Consider the following 15,415-nt stretch of genomic DNA (forward strand, 5'->3'; position numbering starts at 1 on the left):
ATGTATATAATATAAAATATGTATATGTAATACAAAACGAGTGTAGAATATAAGTACTAATGTTTAATCAGAGTTTCTGTAATTTTGATAGTTTTGTATCTTTTTATTTTTATATCTTTATATTTTCTATATTTCTGTATTCTTAAACGTTCTCTATAATTCTATATTCAAGTAATGGTATAAAAGGAAGGATACGAATAGTGTGGAATGGCAACGCATGTAACGGTACGTGAATGTTACGCGTGCGCCAGATAATCAGGGGAGTTAAATATGTTATTTTTATGTAAACTATATACCAAATAATTCCAAAAAAGAAATAAATAAAATCGGGTAACTAATTAGTTACCCAAAGAAAAATAGGAAAACATTCGCTAAAGAATATGGCGCGATCAACCAGCGAACCCACGGTTGCGACGATTGGCGTTAATAGTTGGGATGCACGATACAAACAATTTCAAATCAGAGTTTGACCGCTAGCCGCGACAAGACCACGGTGATTTTCACTCTTTTCTACACGCAGGCGGCGCGTTATAAATAGAGATCTCACTCCGCTGGTCCGATGTTTTTAATTATATTTTTAATACCAAGCTTATTGCATCGAGTAGCATCATGGCCATTTTGTAAGCATTCATTGGTAAAGGCGTACAGTACATCATTTAAATCCGTCATAATAAAAAGGAGAACGCATGATTACACACATTTCGTAATAAAGATAATAAAAAAAAGACTCACCATACCAACGTAAGAGAAGATTTATAATGATTTACCTTACAGGAGAATAGGTTTATTTGAATAACACAAAATCCATGCACAAGGTTTTGGAGATCCAAAGACTTTGAGCACCCTAAAAAATTAAAGCAAGTTAGATGAACGCAAAAATTAAAATTGAAACATGATTATGTTATAAGAGTATCGTATTGAATTATATATTTAATGCAAACAATTAAGTTAAAATGTTACAATATTTTGTCGTTATTTGTTTGAATTTCATCAAATGCTTTTAAATAAAAAAATTTTGATAAAAACAAGTAACTTACAGAGTTAAAATAAAAAATTGTATTATCCTTATAGTGTAATTTATTGATAGGTTATAAATGAATTTATAGCTATAATATTGACAATTTTGTAAAATATTCTCAAGATTTATCTTCTTTCACTTGCTAAAACTTTTTAATGAATTGTTATCTAACATACATGATTAAAGCACACTCTTCTGTTAATCATTGATCAATCAAATTGGTCCAATTCTTAAAATCTTAACAAATTCCATAATCAATGTTTCTCAATATATAGAAAAAAATAATTTTGAAGCGATTTGATCTATATAGAAAAAGAACATTCTCAAGTTTAACATTGCAATGTTGTAATATTTTTACGTTTATAAAAGAAACGTCGACATATTTAAACAAAATAAACCATCAGCACATATAAGTTATGACAAGAAATAGAAGAACAAACAAAGGTTCAATAGTTCAATGCTTGCTTATCATATATTAATGTTAATACAAATAAAGATGGGTTTTAACATTGAAAAACTAACGCTTATATTAACGCATTGAAAAACTATCGTTTATATATATATAAGTAACTATATGATATAAAATCTATGTATCAATATTAATGGTTTCCTGCCTGCTACTTCATATCTAATACAATTTTATATCTATACTCACAATTTAATTTATGAAATGTAACAGTGACATATGACCAATATGGATATAATTAACTCTTGCTGGAACACATTTGAAACAATCTTGACAATTCAATCCTCCGATTCCATAAGAATCTATATATACATCTATACATGGGTACTACCTTTATTTATTCTGCAACATAAACAAATTGATATTGTAATTTTACTGAAAAACTTTACAAGATCATGATATAAGAAGATCATATAAACATATACATATACATATTTGCTAATATACACAATTTTCATATACACCTGAAATCTAACCCATAGCGCTTTATGACTTTCAGCATTGTTTGAACATATTTCATGCTAATATAATATCTACATTAGGACGCTCTTTCATTGTTTTATAGACAAGAAATTTTATTGTTGTTATATAATATAACGAAACGTGGTAAAAAGGTAGTATGATAATATGGCAAATTTATAACTTTTAATTAAAAAGGGAGGAGACAAAAGATATTTTAAATTTAAAAATGAACCTTTGAAACCTATTATCTTGTATCAAATAAGGATAGAGATTAAACAAATTTCGTATATCGCATCGCAAACTCAACTATGAAAATTGGAAAGTTAACTGTTATCGATCGTCACGTAGACCCATACCAATAATCACAAATAGGTATTTTATTGCATAATTTTCTTCAGTTCTGTACATATTCCTAAGTAGTCGTGTATTAATATTAGATAGAAAAGTACGAACCTATCTACACAGTTAATAAAAATATGATTGAATTAAGAACATAAATTCCGTATTTTATAATACATATTACACGTTTATTTCTCTTATACGTACGTCTAGATCTACGATCTCTTCTATTTATCTTTGATATATATGGTTTAATATATTTGGTATACGGCAATAATTAGGTTAAATTATATAAAACATATCAGTTTCATATTAGAATACTTAAGCAAAATCTTTAATTGTATAAACACATATAAAATATTTACCTTAAATAAAACAATAATCGATCAAGTGTAACATATTTTGTATTTATATATTTTCTTCTAACAAAATTTAACAGATTAACTTTGTAATTCTTTGTTTAGCATTCATTACTAACTGATATATATCCACATTGTAGGCACCCTTTAACACGACGAACATCTCACCACGTCCAAATCCACAGAACGACTGTGCGGAGCTTCGTGTCGGTCAACCGTTATTATTTCGAATTGCTTACAACGCTGTTCGTTGATTGGCTACAATTCAGCAGTACAACATGGTACCTGCGCACATCCTCCCGCGAATATATAAGAATATAAACGTATAATATTTGTATTTTAAGATTGATTAAATAGATGTATAAGTACGATTTTAACAAGCCGTCTTAACAAGATCTATATGCACATATCATACATTAAACATGATACATGCAAAGTATGTATAATATTCAAGATACATGTATATATGTATAGTGAAAAACAAAAGTGTTTGTACAGTTGAAATGTAGAAATAAAAAGAACAATATTTTCTACATTATTCAAATATATGTATTTGTACATCATAAGAGACATTTACATCATAAATAATGTAACTCTATAATAAATGTACACAAACATTGACATTATTTATAATATTTCAATGTATGTATTTAATAATATAGAAAATATTGATCTTTTTATTTCCACACTCCTCTTTTTTTTTTTAATTTGTGCTTTTTAGAATTTGTTAATGTAACTCTATAATAAATGTACACAAACATTGACATTATTTATAATATTTCAATGTGTGTATTTAATACTATAGAAAATATTGATCTTTTTATTTCCACATTCCTCCTTTTTTTTTTAATTTGTGCTTTTCAAAATTTGTCCAGTTGGACATTTGATAAATTTTTATAACACTTTATTACTATATAACTCGTGGATGGCTACCTCCAGGATGGATACCATCTTACGGCTTGCCTATTATGGTGGGATGTTTTCTTCTTAGCCTTCTTTTGATATGGGTTTTGTATATAATATTGGTCCTAAGACGCTTTCTTGCAGTACCCCTGCCTTAATGTCTTTAACTGCAGAATATGTGTCCTTTATTTTTACTACAAAGGTTCTATTGTTTAGATATGATTTGAGTAAGTGGTAGATTTGTTCTGGGAAATGTTTTTGATTGTTTGTAAGAGGCTTTCATGATTCACTTTGCCAGATGCTTTCTCGATGTCCATGAAGAGGACTGTACAGTATTGTTTCTTTTTTATTGCTAGTAAAATTTCATTGACAAGCTTGTGCATTTGCTCTATGGTGGAGTATTTGTTTCTGAATCCAAATTGGTGATCTGGCATTAATTTTTCTTCCTCTATTGTTGATTTTAGGCGATCATATAATATTTTCTCTAGTATTTTACAAAACACATGAAGTAGTGATATTGGTCTGTAAGATGCAGTTTGCTGTGGGTCTTTGCCTGGCTTAGGTAGCATTATGATCTGTGCTGGTTTCAATAGAGTAGGAAAATATTGAATTCTTAAAATTGTATTGAATATTATTGTCATTAATCGTATTACTTTTGGGGGAAGGGTTTTCAAGATTTTACCATTGATTAGGTCGATTCTTGGTGCTTTACTATTTTTTGTTTTCTTGATTATGTTTCTAACTTCTTGAGCAGTTGTACCAGGTATGGTATAGTGCTTGTCAGTTGAGGTACTAGTATTTTGCACGTCTATGTCTGTATGACAATTGGAGGTACTGTTGTTAATATTATGTGGAGTAAATGTGTTACAAAGGTGGTTGGATAATTCTTCAGCTTGCTCTTCGTTGTTTCTGGCCCATGTGTTGTCTGTTTTTCTGATTGCTGAGATTAGTTTTACTGGCTTCTTTATTTTGTTCATGGCTTTCGATAGGGCATTCTCATGTGCAGAGAGTTAATCTATGAATTTTGAGAATTCGTTATTTTTATGATCTTTTATTTTACTTTTTATTTCCTTTCCATGTTTTTTGTTTTCATGTATTCCACGTTTTTGCCATTTTGCTTTAGCTTTTCTTTTTTCTCTGTTTTTGTCAAAGATGTCTGGTGGAATTATTTTTGTTTGCCTGTTGTTTGATTCATAATTAGTAGTTGCCCATACTGCTTTTTGTATAATTTCTGTCAATGTTGTTACTGCATGTTCGATGTGTTCGGGTGTTTTTAGTGAAATATTGCAGTTGATTCTGCTCTCGATTAGTTCTTTAAATGTTTGCCATTTGGTGCTTTTATTGCAAAAAGACTCTGATTTCCAATAAAGTATTGGTTTGCTTGTATATTCTATTATTGTCGGTGTATGATCGGTGCTAAGCTCAAAACTGGGTGTTATTTTTAATTTGTTTGCGTTTAGTCCTTTTATAACTGCAAAATCAGGCAAGTCAGGAATTTTGTTTAGATTTGTCGGCCAGTATCTTAGTCTGCCTGTGGATAATATGTTGAGATAACTAGTTCGAATATATTTCTCTAGTATTCTATCTCGAGGTGTGTTAATTCTTGAGCCCCATAGCGTGTGCTTTGCATTGAAGTCTTCCGCTGCGATGTATTTGATGTATTAAGGATTGAAAATACTGTTCCCATTTTTGTAATGCCATTTTGTATCGCGGTGGTACATATACTGCTGACATCTGAAAGTAATTGCTGTTAATTTGTATTGTAACGGTGGTTGCTTGAACGTGTTCCTGACTAATTTGACTATGTAAGTGGTGTTTGATATCGTTTCTTATTATCACTGTGGCCCCTCCGTGTGCTTTTCCTGAGGGGTGTTTGGTATCATAAATGGTGTAATATGGTATTTTCATGTAGCTTTTTGGTGTGAAATGTGTTTACATTCCAAGTGTATGAATATTTTTGTCCTACATGTAGACATGTAGAATGTGGAGATATATGTAAAATATACAAATTGTATAGCATATTTTTTGTTCTAGTTTGACTACTGATAATATGAGCGAAAATCGCATTTAAGGCAGTATATGATTAAGCCAGTATAAAAATGTGATGCACTCTTAAAGACACTAATTGTAATGGTATAAAACATTTGAATAATTGTAAGTACAGCATAGACGTGACATTAAATGGGACTCCTGCCCTCGCGTTCTGAAGTATCGACCTCGAAAGAAATATATTTTTCATATTCTCTACAATTTATAACGTCAAAGCGCGAAAATTATAATTATAAATCCGTTTGAACCACAGATTTGATCGCGCTCCGTTTATTCAAATAAAACTTTAATTAACGCTCGAGTAAGTAAACTTCTTGTCATTGAATTCATTTATCTGAACGTGAAATCTAGTATATGAACGAGAAATCGCAAATATCTAGTAAAGACATAAGTATTTGTTGCACGATAGGTTTAAATAAACGGAATTCTACCGTATATTAAATATAAATTACAGATGTTATTGAATAAAACAACATAAGTAATTAAATTAATAATTAAACTAAATTAATATTTTAATATAATCTTATATTATAAAATAATACAGAGTTGTGTGTGTGAAAACATATTAGATTTATAATTGTTAAACAACGGAATATGCTTAGCATGAAGCTAAGAAAATTTCCAACTCGCTCTAGAATAGTATGATGGGTCGTAGAAATCACAAATCTAGTAAAAAGATTTTCGGGAAATCTGAAATTATAACAGATAGAAACATATTAGAAAGTCTTTTCTCTTTGGAATGGATGCTCATTCTTGACCACTGGTCAATTTCATGTTTAACTACATTAATACAATTGTTTTTGTCATAAACTGACATTTAATAGATATTAGCACATTTTTAAGTAAAAAAACTAGTGCTACAGAAGTAAATTTAATTTTATTTCGTAAAAAATATCGAAATTATAGAAACAATTATTGTAATGAATTGAGGTAGATATTAAACGTGTTGGCATGTTTAATAAAGAGACGAGTGATAAAATCGTAATAGTTACTTATATTAATATCAATGTAAGTATAAGCACAAAGATAGTGTATGCCGGTCGTAATTGTCACGTAAAATAAAAAAGAGAAATCGAAAATGAAAAATAAAAGATAAAAATAAAGAAATAAAAAGAGATAATTTATTTTTTAACGCTTGGTTTACACTAACTACAATTTACTTCTGAACTGCAGCCGCGACTTTTCAAGGCTGAAACTCTTACAACTTGACTTTCGGCGGAATCCGATTCTTTTCCTTTGTCATCCCTCAATATCCCCACTATCCACGCGTTTGTTAGGCGTTCTCGAACATTCGCCGAAAGGACCGTTGGGATATCGAGAGTTCATTAAGCACCTCGCTTCGGCGACATACATTGTCGCCGAGTGCCGCCACATCTTTATTTCTTATCTTTATTTATAAGCCCATCGGTTCCGAAGCGCGGCCTGGTCTCTGATGTGGATTAAGATGTGGTTGATGTTACATAATCGTCGCTCGCTCAATGCGACTATTCAACTCTCTAACTGTTTGTAGCAGAACTCGACAACAAAACTTTCCAACGGTTTCGTCGGTACAAGCATATCATCGAAGCGTAAGTGCTGACATGACGTAAGTGCGTAATGAGCCATCGATATTCCTACGGTTCTTCTGCCGAATGTTTGGAAGAAGGCGTGCGTGCCAAACGGTCGCGAACGCCTAACGAACGCATGCGTAGTGAGGATATTGAGGGGCGACAAAAAGAAACGAATCAGATGAAGAAAACAGTGGAGTTGTAATCGAGAAGTGAGAGTCGTCAGTTGGAATCGAGAGAGTTATACGTAAAGAGTTGAAAGCGAGAATTGTTAATAAATATACTATTAAACACCGTCGAGTATTTCTTTGGCACCCTACACATCCTACACCAATTCACCTTATGTTTAACTATTCGACTATATGACCCTCCTAGAGAGCACGTTCGTCTATTTGTATCGACAGGTGTTATTATAAAAAGTTCAAATGTAACTCCGATTGGAGATTATAAATAACGGCAATAATATTTTGTCTGGAGTTCGTTTACCTTTACATCTAGCAGACCAAAACAACGTTGGTATTTCAAAGCACAATAGTACGAGTCTCTGCCGATTTAAATCTTCCGTTGACTCATGTGTCATTACAGAATTATCGTAATGAATTGGAGGCATCAGTTTACAGTAGCAATTAAAAAATTATTAAATTTTATTGTATAATAATGGAAAAATCATTTTTCATCGTCAATCTGAACCGTTGTTACTGGTACATAAGGAACATCCTACTCGCGCGTAAGCTCATTTTTTCTTGAATCACCGCATCATGAAAGTAGGAAAAGAACTTTCACTTAGTTATTAATAATTTAATTATTAATTTATAACAATTAATGTAATAATATATTACGTTATAACATAATAATGTAATATAATAATGCAAGCCCATGGATGAGTGAAGTTAGAACTCAGCTTGAATGTCGAGATTTACGTGTAATGTTAAGTGACATATGAGCGGGTCTTGTTCGCAGTCACCTCGTTATTTTGATACATGGTAATTGACATAATTTTTCTAAAATAAATCTTTACATTGTTTTCGCAGGGACATCGTAAGGTACATGTACTTTACTTTCAATTAATTTTAAGATAAATGTATCTAGGCTAAGTCCATTGTGTGCGCGTTTTGTACAAAGATACATTTACTAACTTAGAGAAAAGTTAGTAGCTTCTTTTTTCAATCCTTTTAAATATTAAATTAACAAATAGAACAATTGAAAAGTGTTTGCAGGAAACACTGTAAGTACCAAAAAATAAGATTTTCAGAAGGAAAAGAAAATTTATGCCAAATTCATTGTTACGTCCGGTGACTCTTTACGTAATAATTAGTCGGATCGCAATAATCCTAAGGGACTGTTATAAAACTAAGCATTTGTATTCTACTGTTAGGGCCCTTAATCGTTATAAAATATATTCAAGTCGAGACATTCCTTATGGTTATTCCTCCATCAGGTAAAAAATGGGAAAGTCGAGTTTTTCCATGTTCAACGGTCATTTCCACCAGTAAGCAACCGGTGGTGGGGCGACCAACACCCAGCAGGAGTTTTCCTCTGCGACAGCATCATTACCGAACTTCACTGGTTCATCTTCCTCAGATCAGTTAACATCTCTTGACTGGTTTTCCATCTTTAGATCAGTCACATCGCTTGACTGGTTTTCCATCTTTCAGTCATCTGTTTATTTAACTTATATCGATACGCACCGAGCGTAACTGTCTATGTCTACAAATTGTTGGAATAAAGTATACATTGTAACCTGTTATTCTCAGTGTTATAATCAATTCAACCACCTCTATTATCCTAACCGAAATAGGGAATCGATCAGTTCGTATTCAGAAGTGATCAGAAGTTTTTATAGCTTCAGTTTTTATATTTCGTTGAAAGTTGAAGTTTGAAAAGCTACCAGTATGATTGCAATATAATGTACTTCAATTTAAGGAGATTTTAGTTCCAAGATCTTAATTAAGTTACTTTTTAAGCCACATTGTTGGGCGGTGAAGTTCAGCGGGGGGACTTATTCTGTGTTTTAAGTCTCAATTTTAAATCTTAGTCTAAGCTTTAATTTTAAGTCTACGTTTAAGCATTACTTTTAGGTCTCAGTTTTAAAACTTTTCAGTCGTAGTTTTAAGTTACATCGTTAATTTTAAGCATTATTATCGTACATATTAGGATTTTTTCGGAGTTTTTTGTTTCGGATGGGTAGAATAACGTGAATCATAGAAGTTGTCCAAAATAAGCATTAAAGCGTATAAAAAAAAAAAAAAATAATTACATAATAATTACGAGATGTCTCCTAGAAACATACTCAAAAGCCGTATCTGAAAAGGATCCCTTCAGAGGAGGATACGTTCATCCTGTTATTAAATAGGTTTTGAAGTTTGATATTTATTGATTCACTCAGATATAGTTTTTACGTTCTGTATTTCACCACCATGTACAGCCATATGAACACACCAGATACACTTAGATAATTAACACGTGGCCGACGCCTAAGACAAAGGAGCGTCGTTAGAAGTCGTACCAACTTATGTAAGATAGTGATCATACCAACCTAATATTTCCTCAACACATCCAAACCAGAATTAATTGAAATATGATGTAGTAGACGCAATACATGTTGGCCATCATGAAACAATATTATTCTTTGCAAAATATCGGCCATTTCATGTGCAATAACATAATAGCTTACTTAATTTGTCTCTTCTAGTAGTCCAATAGTTCTCTTCCAGAGGTTCATTCTTCCAAAAAATTATCAATTATAGATGTGTTGATACAGTTTGTAAGACCTTCACGAGCTGTATTTTCGTCCAGTCGCGGGGAAACGCGATCGTTTGATGTAGCGCGTCAACAGGAGTCGTAAATTCCCGTTACGATTACACGAATCGACACCACGAGCAGGGCGATCCCCTTATTTCTTTTGGGATAATAGGGGTGATTGGTTTTTAATATAACTGGAATCCACAGTTATATAATATATATATGTCGAAGATGAAAGGACAACGGGGTCACCCGTTGAAAAACCTCAATAGCATTCACAAAATAACCCAGACACAGTCATTCGAAACTTGAGACAATGAGCTTGGCCTCGAGGCGACGACCGGTCGCCGAGTGTAGCCACGATCACGGGATGAACGTTCCACCTAACAGAGATATGAAGTTACATAGCTTCCCTTTAAAGAATTCGCCGTACCGACACTTGACAATGAAACATTCCAGCGGCCACACGCAGACCCCATTTTTTGGGTAAGATGATCGCCAGATGCCGACGCATCATTCGCAGTTTATGTTCAGATAGCCTGAGGAACCGTTACAACTCTTACGATCTGGATAATTAAAGTCCTTCAGATTGGCAAACAGTCTTTATTATATCAGCCCGTATATCTGTCACCTATTGCGGCAAGATACGGGAGATCTGCTTTCCTCACGTACGACGCTTCCCGCTAGAAACTCTCTCTCAAGAGTGGCTAGCATCCTTTTCTAACCGCCAACATGGAGATTGGTCAATTAACAGCAACGTCTATTTCCCTCACCCTCCGAGAAAAGGCTTTCTTTGACGAATCCGATGACCTCGTGCCCTTAGGCACATCCCACCATAGTTTTCCTCTGCAGCGTCGTTGCGACGGAAAGTCATTCCTTTTCTTACAGTCTCATTAGTTAGGTACCTAGTGTGTTTGTACGATCAATGAATAATCTGCGTCTTAGCAAAGAGTTAATCAAGCGATCCTTGTATCACGAGGAGTAAGTCGAGTTCGACTTAGACTTTAAAGTAAAGTAGATCAGTTATCCCGTGGGTCGTGGATTCGCTATACCGACTCCACGATCATTGTCATTATCGTTCGAGCATTGAGACCGGTAGTTTATCTTGTATTTGTGACAATAAAAGATATCATCGATTGTACACCGACGATGAGCGACCTTGGCGAAGATTCTTTACACGCACCAAATCCAAGTGTTAACGCCAACCCGACATATATATTTATTTACACTAGCCTAAATAATTATTGCGTCGACAGAAATTGTTTGACTTCGTCGTGTCGGAAAGCACAGCAATTGATTAATCCGAAGATTGATCGATTTGATGGATAGAACGCCGAGAACTTGATCTTTGATATGTTTTGATGTTCGTTGAATTCGCGATTTTATCCGTTAGGGTTTGAGATGTATGCGGTAGGATTTCTGAGGAAAAATTTCTTGTCCTCTCGGGGAGACGACCCCGCTCTTGGATCACGCCACCGCTCTCGCCGATGATCACGTATGCCGACTTCTTTGTGAAATTAAAGAACGGATCGAATCGACGTTTCTGGAACTCGCTCCCGGGCGGCAACCATCGCTCGTCGATACATTGTATGCCCCGTCGGGAAGATGAGACGATTCGTGTATGACGCTAGAGGACTGCGAGAGACGGTTAGAAACACGATCCATATCAAGCTTCGCGACGTAACACGTTCTATTCTGTAAATATATAATTACGTAGTTTTACCATTGTATTATGTTTTATTGATATGTAATGGAAAATTATATAAATATAGCGAGACATGAGTTAGAGGACAATTCAAATCATATTGTTTTGCCTCGGAGTATTAACATCGTCAGGATACACGTAATATAATAATAAATAAACTGCGGGCAAAACAATTTCGCCGCTACGTGCAACCGTCAAGCAAAATGGAATTCGAATTTTCCGACTGACCCCCGACCTGTATAAATAATCGGACGCGATCGCAAGCAGTTCAGTTATCAGTTAGTCGCGCGAATCAGTATCTATAATTATATATGGTAATTACCAACGAGTATCTACCGAGTATCGATCAGTTATCAACGAGTTTATTTTGCGACTTATACACTGTCGTAGCGAATCTGTTAGTAGGAGCGAACATTGTCTGTATTGTCGATTTGCTTGCTGCAACTGTCCGTTACAATTTCGAAACCATCGTTATTGAATTCTCGCAGACACATGTTCCTCGCAGACACTTTACAATCTTTCGAAACAGTAGTCAAGCAGCAAACATCCACCGGCCATGCCTTGTACCTGCATGCCTCATTGCGCTAAATTTTGAACAACTCAACCGGATGATCGACCACCTCCTCGACTTTTGCCAAGTCCGAAAGGTCTGACGTGAGTTGAACACGACTAAACAATCTCCACAATTGATGACACAGACGTGCGAAAAGTGATTGTGTTTAATCGACCATTCGCGGAGAGACACGATCGCAAGAATGCACGTCAACGGGAGTCGTAAATTCCCCTTACGATTAGATAATCGACGCCACGAACTGATCGATCCTCTTATTTCTGTTACGATAATAGGGGTGGTTTAATTGAGTAAAGACTGAATTAACACGTATAAAATAATGTTTATTCCAACAATTTTGTATAGACGATAGTTACGCTGATGCGTAGGTACAAATTAAGTAAGTGATTGATTTAAGGGTAGAGACCCGTTACATATATATGTTGACTATTCTAACGGTGAAGAATAAGTGAAGTTAAGTGACGATGCTGTGTCGGAGGAAAGTTAGTGATGGGTGTGTCTAGCACACGGGACCATCGGATTTGTTGATGACAATTTTGGTTAGGAAAGTGAGGGCAGTAGATATTGCTTGTGATTGGATAATAAAAGGGTTGATGGACTAAGAAGGGTCTTAGCCGCCCTCGATAGAAAGTTGCTGGTGGCAAGCATCGTATGTGAGAAAAACTAACTTCCCGTGTCTTCTCGTAGTAAACAATAAACTTTAGAAAACGCTTTAGTAAAAAGATCTTTATTCGGTCTGAAGGACTTTAGCTAGAAAATTTCTGAGATTTATGGTCGATCCTTAAAACTATTGAGGGTACGCAATAAGGATGTGTAGACATCTGGATGCTATCTTGCCCGCGGTGAGTGGCCTGGTTTAGGTAGAGAGTCGGCCGACGTAACAGATTTCGAAGTGAACATTCACAATGACGAGTACCGACAGACAATTTCGTACAGAATTCGCAGACTCAAACAGTTCAAGACTGCACTGGGAGTTCGAGAACGAAGAAATGGGCGATAGGACGCCGTCTTAACTCTATACGGATCTCCGACGATTTAGTGCTGGCGATCTGGAAGAAACAATAAGTACTAACTGCGCTGAGGATAACGAAAACGAATGCCCTGATCAAGATGGTCGACAACATCCACGGAAGGCACCCGGAAGCCGGAAGCACCCGAATCGCCACAACCCGTCCTCTCTTATTACCACACGACGATCCAGGACCGTGCGAAGAAGTGCCGTTCCCCGTGCACCTACCACTACGACGAACACGAAACGGCGTTTCACGTTAGCATGTCTTTCATCGGCGTGGACTTCTTAAGCCACTACGGGTTACTGGTCGACCCTTGAAATCGACACCACATTGAAATCGACGTATCGCCGACTTCTCGTCGAATTTTCAGAAGTGACTCGTCCACTCGTTCAGTAGCGACAAAATACGACACAGTGCGGTACTTCATATCGAAAACCACGCCAGGCCCTTCCGTCTTCAATCAACCTCGATGCCTCGCCTTCTATCGATGCAAGCAGATCAAGGCGGGATTTGAGACGATGAGCAAGGAGTGATGCGGCCAATGAAAAGTTTGAGCATCACCTCTGCACGTCAGACTGAAGAAGGACTACGACACCGCGGCGACCGTGCGTTGAAGCCTGCATCGTACCGATAGTTATCCACCGCCGCATATCGAAGATGTCGCGCAACATCTGCACGGGTTTGACAACAAGCGGCTGACGCTTTACCCCGCATCGAAACGACAAACCCGCAGATGCCGAACTTTCGCAAGCGCACACGAAATCGATGAGCGAAGTCGTACGACCGTATGTATCAAAAAAAAAAAAAAAAAAAAAAAAAAAAAAAAAAAAAAAAAAAAAAAAAAAAAAAAAAAAAAACCAATTTCATATAAAAAATGATGTGTTGGTACAGTTTGTAAGACCTTCGCGAGCTATTCTGTAAATATATATGTCGGGTTGGCGTTAACACTTGGATTTGGTGCGTGTAAAGAATCTTCGCCAAGGTCGCTCATCGTCGGTGTACAATCGATGATATCTTTTATTGTCACAAATACAAGATAAACTACCGGTCTCAATGCTCGAACGATAATGACAATGATCGTGGAGTCGGTATAGCGAATCCACGACCCACGGGATAACTGATCTACTTTACTTTAAAGTCTAAGTCGAACTCGACTTACTCCTCGTGATACAAGGATCGCTTGATTAACTCTTTGCTAAGACGCAGATTATTCATTGATCGTACAAACACACTAGGTACCTAACTAATGAGACTGTAAGAAAAGGAATGACTTTCCGTCGCAACGACGCTGCAGAGGAAAACTATGGTGGGATGTGCCTAAGGGCACGAGGTCATCGGATTCGTCAAAGAAAGCCTTTTCTCGGAGGGTGAGGGAAATAGACGTTGCTGTTAATTGACCAATCTCCATGTTGGCGGTTAGAAAAGGATGCTAGCCACTCTTGAGAGAGAGTTTCTAGCGGGAAGCGTCGTACGTGAGGAAAGCAGATCTCCCGTATCTTGCCGCAATAGGTGACAGATATACGGGCTGATATAATAAAGACTGTTTGCCAATCTGAAGGACTTTAATTATCCAGATCGTAAGAGTTGTAACGGTTCCTCAGGCTATCTGAACATAAACTGCGAATGATGCGTCGGCATCTGGCGATCATCTTACCCAAAAAATGGGGTCTGCGTGTGGCCGCTGGAATGTTTCATTGTCAAGTGTCGGTACGGCGAATTCTTTAAAGGGAAGCTATGTAACTTCATATCTCTGTTAGGTGGAACGTTCATCCCGTGATCGTGGCTACACTCGGCGACCGGTCGTCGCCTCGAGGCCAAGCTCATTGTCTCAAGTTTCGAATGACTGTGTCTGGGTTATTTTGTGAATGCTATTGAGGTTTTTCAACGGGTGACCCCGTTGTCCTTTCATCTTCGACATATATATATTATATAACTGTGGATTCCAGTTATATTAAAAACCAATCACCCCTATTATCCCAAAAGAAATAAGGGGATCGCCCTGCTCGTGGTGTCGATTCGTGTAATCGTAACGGGAATTTACGACTCCTGTTGACGCGCTACATCAAACGATCGCGTTTCCCCGCGACTGGACGAAAATACAGCTCGTGAAGGTCTTACAAACTGTATCAACACATCTATAATTGATAATTTTTTGGAAGAATGAACCTCTGGAAGAGAACTATTGGACTACTAGAAGAGACAAATTAAGTAAGCTATTATGTTATTGCACATGAAATGGCC

General features: G+C 35.9%; 2 long non-coding RNA genes across 2 annotated transcripts in view; both read right to left on the reverse strand.

Annotated features, from left to right (window-relative positions):
* Positions 1–15,415, reverse strand: part of LOC139995189 (uncharacterized) — a 71,399-nt gene that overhangs the window by 23,866 nt on the left and 32,118 nt on the right. The gene's annotated exons all lie outside the window — the stretch shown is intronic.
* LOC139994778 (uncharacterized) lies at positions 618–3,106 on the reverse strand. Its single transcript, XR_011801726.1, has 3 exons — positions 2,651–3,106; positions 1,674–1,826; positions 618–844 (listed from the first exon to the last, which is right to left on the reverse strand). It is a non-coding gene; the product is annotated as an uncharacterized lncRNA (long non-coding RNA).

The sequence above is a fragment of the Bombus fervidus genome, chromosome 15, assembly GCF_041682495.2.
Source record: "Bombus fervidus isolate BK054 chromosome 15, iyBomFerv1, whole genome shotgun sequence".
Taxonomy (NCBI): Eukaryota; Metazoa; Arthropoda; class Insecta; order Hymenoptera; family Apidae; genus Bombus; species Bombus fervidus.